Source organism: Triticum dicoccoides, chromosome 5A (genome assembly GCF_002162155.2).
Source record: "Triticum dicoccoides isolate Atlit2015 ecotype Zavitan chromosome 5A, WEW_v2.0, whole genome shotgun sequence".
Classification (NCBI taxonomy): Eukaryota; Viridiplantae; Streptophyta; class Magnoliopsida; order Poales; family Poaceae; genus Triticum; species Triticum dicoccoides.
In genome coordinates, this window is record NC_041388.1 from 385,673,804 (window position 1) to 385,678,621 (window position 4,818).

The 4,818-nt window shown below is 42.6% G+C and overlaps 1 long non-coding RNA gene across 3 annotated transcripts; it reads right to left on the minus strand.

Annotated features, from left to right (window-relative positions):
• Nucleotides 1–1,396: 1,396 nt before the first annotated feature.
• LOC119301693 lies at nucleotides 1,397–4,238 on the minus strand. 3 transcript variants are annotated; one of them, XR_005147145.1, is made up of 3 exons: nucleotides 3,386–4,238; nucleotides 2,752–2,851; nucleotides 1,397–2,551 (listed from the first exon to the last, which is right to left on the minus strand). It is a non-coding gene; the product is annotated as an uncharacterized LOC119301693 (long non-coding RNA). The 3 variants fall into 3 exon arrangements; XR_005147147.1 differs by having other exon boundaries at nucleotides 2,689–2,851; XR_005147146.1 differs by having other exon boundaries at nucleotides 3,363–4,238.
• Nucleotides 4,239–4,818: the final 580 nt, after the last annotated feature.

The window sequence follows — 4,818 nt, forward strand, 5'->3', positions numbered from 1 at the left end:
CTAAAAACAGAAGGAATTTGAGTTTTTCGTGTACATCGAACTACTCCATTATTTAATTTGAACTTCTTGATTTTATATAGCAAGGAAAATTTAAGTAATTTTTGAAATATCAAACCGCTCTATTTTCGTATTTTGGACTTCTTGCAAGTAAATGAATAATGAACTTCTTGCGCAAGCAATTTTGATTTGAGCTTGAAGGAGCACGTGAACTTCTTGCAGCAAACTTTTTAGCATTTTAGTTTTGTTTTCTTCTATTCACATCTGGAATGCAACCCGGGTTGTTTTTTTCACATGAAACTTCTACCATGTGTTTTTGTTCATAATTCATTAGATGTTCGTTTGATTTACACAAATCATGTAGCTTCTGAAACTTGTGGAAAAGAAACAACTTTATTATTTTAATAACGAGGAAAATCTATGTTTTGTAATCATTGAACTTCTTCGTTATTTTTTTTGAACTTCTTGATTTTTTTGGGGTTTTGAACATGTACATACACGGTGAACCTTTCTCACTACAATTTTTTAATTTTTCCTGGCGGAGCACCTGAACTTCTAGCAACAAAAAATTTAGACTTTGTCATTTTTTTCTCTTGTTCTCATATGATACACACACTATGTAGTAGCAGAACTTCCGGTTGTTTTCATGTTGGACTGCACTTTTTTTAATTTGACCTTCTTGATTTTGTAATAAATATTGATCTTCTCCGTTGTTTAAATTTGAACCTCTAGTTTTTTAAAGGGAAAATGCATTTAAGTTTTTTAACTGCTCTATTTTTAATTCGAACTTCTTTGGGCTATTCTTTTAGTAACAGGGAAAATCTCAGTTATGTAATATACATCGAAGCGCTCAATTATTTAAATTTGAACACTGTTATAAACATACTCGGAAAACCCCATTTTTTATAAACTTTGTTGAACTGATTGTTGAAAATTTTGACCTCTGTTTTTTATAAACATTAAGTTGCGCTGTTCTTTTATTTTAACCTTCTTGGTTTTGTAATAAATATTGAACTTCTCCGTTATTTAAATTTGAACCTCTAGCTTTTTTCGAAACAGGGAAAATCCACTTTAAAAAATTAAACTTTTCCCTCAATTCTATCTCTAAATTTCCAAACATTTTGTACCGCATACTTTTCATGATTGTGTTAAATTCCCTTTTTGTTTCTGTTAACCCCATTTTTTTATTCCTGGACTCCCCTGTTTTTAGTGGTTGAACTTCATCCTTTTTTGTAATTTATTGTTTTTGCGTTAAAAACATATTCAATGCCGTAGTATTCTTTCATGTACCCTCATGTTTTCTATGATATAAATGAAAATTTTAAAAATATAAATTAAATGGGCTTGGTTCTATACATGCATAAGTACAAAGAAATGAACATTAAATCAGGAGAATACCTGATAAAATGTCTCTGTATTTTTTTCTTGCTTAGTATAAATGTAATATTCTCCTTTTGGGTCATAAACACGAACAGCTGTGGTGCACACGAGTTGGCTACAAAATCTGAAACATTTTTGAGTTCGTGTGTGACAACACGCATGTGCACTCATACATGCATGCACCCTGCACATCAGCACATACTACTAGCACATCGCACACACTCACCACTCACGGGACATACTACTAGCACAACGCACACACTGACCACTCACGCGACACACCAACGGAATGCACGCACCCGACTGCAGCAAGCTACAACGTTGCGGATTCGTCGCCGTCTGCGGTCGGATGCCATGGCCATGCCCGACTACTCTGGCCAATCTACTCCGCCAGGTCCTGGCCCGGACGCCTCCATTTTTCCTCGTACTTATCCTCGTGTGCAGCGCGTGTGCACACACACAGAGAGAAGAATTATAGGGGAGCCACACACTGATGCTGCTGGACACCTGCTATTTCTTTTTCCTTCATTTAACATACACACTGAGCCACATAGTCTGCCAGGATGAACTTCCCTGTCTTTCATACTGCTCGCATGGGATGGAGGGGTCGTAATTCTTGTTTCCCCTGCACATCACTCTTCATGTGGTTCACGAAGTAGTCTTCCTGGTAGATGTCACCGAACTGACTGGTAGAAAAAGGAGAGACACAACAAATACATAAGACAAAGTTTGTCACCCTCACCTTCTGCTGGGGACTTCTGCTCGCGATGGCCTCGACCTCCCTGGCGCTACGGGGCTGGACTGAGATGGTGTTGGGTCATCATCGGGGAATTGGGACTTGGACGGCGCCTGCACCCCAATCCGGACTGCAACGGGCCACATGGAGTACCCAGGATCTGGATTTTTGCAACTCCCTAGTGCTCTGCTGTGGCTGCATGAACGCTGCTGCCATCCAGCGGTGCCCCTGTTGTTGCTCCTAGAAATCCGTCTCTAGCATTCCGTCTCTAGCATTCTAGTTAACATCTGAACTCATGTGTCATGACAATGGTGGGGAGATGGAGCCGGGCGAAGGGGAGCTGCATCTCATCTAGGGCCACACCCATGGCATGTGCGAGGTCGTGGCAATCCCAGGGATGCTTGTCGCGACGGCGGATGGGGCGGCGGCGTGTGGGGGCTGCCACGAAAGGAAAAGTAATGATGTTAGTAAAGAAAGATAGGATAAATTAAAGCATGTCATTTAGGAAAATAAATGAAAGTTTGCTCTGCATAGTTGCTCTGACAAAATCAATTTATTCATTTTTTAGTACCTACTTTTTGTAATGCAGGTCGAGTTTTCAGTAAAGGTGCGCAATCATCCCAGAAACAAAGCAGTACCTCAATTCTCTGTAGCTCAAATTCCACAAATCACTAGTCCCATGTATTTCCAGTGCAAGTGAATATGTTGAACTGAGCCATCAAAAACTCTTTTTTTAACCTGAAAGTGGCGAGGGAAATAAGATAAACTGTTGTATATGAAGTGCAGACATAACTGGACTACTACTGGCTAGTAATTGAGCATATGCCCATGAAGAATTAACAGCTGATCAAACAGCCACATGATCTGGTTTCACTCCTTTGAATGCAAGTGCGCAGTAGTTCAAGATGAACACAGACTGAAGCATAATACATCAGTTCTAACTAACAAGAAGTAATTCACCTACTCATTCTATAGTGGTATCCATGAGTGGATGTTTTAACTGCTCTGCTGGCGATGATGTGACCGTTCTATTGGCGATGATGTGACTGTTCGCAGCACTGGATACGCATAATTCTTTTTTAAGAACATATGAAATGAATTATCAAATCAAAATAAAAAAGGGACTCTTTTTTATGCAGATGCAGACCCAATTGTTTATTTAACATACTATAAGATGAAGAACAGAGAAGCATTTATACTAACATTACTGACTTGCAAACAATATTGTAGAAACAAACATCAGAGCTACCTGTCGATAGTCCAAGTACACACCTGATGATGAAATCGATTCCAAGCTCCAAATGATGTAGCAGCCTATGTCAAAGCTAGCAGATAAGAATAGCTTCACCCAACAAAAGGGCACAACACAGAGCAACCCTAGTAGTGCAGCGGATTTAGAATGTTCAGATTTACATGGTCTTCATCTAGCAGCAGATTTACATGGAGGAGCAGCAGCAATTCAGACGTTCAAGCAAGAGACGATGGGAAGGTCGATCAGACACACCAGAGAAGGTCACGTGCGATGGATCCTTAGGCAGGGGTTGCAGAGGCGACAACGGGAGTCCTCCACGGAGGAGCGCGAGCGGCTGAAGGAAGAGGAAGCCGCCACTGGCTGCGTGGGTAAAGACCCGAGGTGGTGCAGGCTCTTGGCGTCGCCAGAGTTGAGGAGCGGCACCGGCGGTGGGATACGGGGCGTCGGCACGCTCCAGCGGAGGGAGAAGCGAGGAGGTGGCCGGGTGAGGCACGACTTGCTATTCCTGGTGTCGGCGCCCCTATTCTGCTCCTCCCAGCACAGGTGCCTCTGCCCTGTGTTCATCCGTCCCAGGGGGAGCTCGGGCAAGACCGGATCCGTGCGCAGAGGGGGGCATCCAGGTGGTGGTGGGCGGCGGCAAGAGGTCCTAGTGGTCGGCGACAGCAGCGCGGGATACTGGTGGTGGGCGGCGCCGCGGCGGCGCGCGTCGCTGGGGCTTTTGGGTGCGGGACAGGGAGGGGTGGTGGCTCGCTGGGGGTGGCGTTAGGCGGGATGCAGGCGGCGGTGGGCAGGCCGGCGCCGGCGGGGCTTTGGTTGGTGCCGCCGCGCGGGGAGTGGGTTGAGGCTAGTGTGGTCGGGGCTGGATGGATTAGATCGGGGTGAGTTCAGGAAGACCTCCGCGCGCCTTATAGAGCGTGCCGTGATCCAAATGAATAGTGTTATCTTATATATATAGTGTTATTATTTATCACCCTCCACCTGAGGTAATCTTGCGATCATTTCATAATTAAATTATATTTTGAATTCAAATAGTTATATTCTTATTGATTCACTACGTAAAATTTAACATAAGAAAATAAAAATATAGGTTATAAGACAAGAAAATTTGCAGTTTATGTGTATTTTAGACTATGTTTTTACGTTTGTAATTTTACATAACATAAAATATTTTTTACGACGATTATATATTTTCTTACGGTCCCTTTTTGCGTCGGAAATAAGACAAAACTTACGGAACGTAAAATTACGGTGCATTGATGGTAAAATAAAGGGGGGTGAAGAATAATTATTCCTCACCCAGGGTGACGAATAGCGCGACCCTATATATATATATATATATATATATATATATATATATATATATATATCCCCGAGAACATCCAGGAGCGCCACGAAACACTATTTCCACTGCCCCAACCTTCTATACCCAAGAGATCCCATCTTAGGGCCTTTT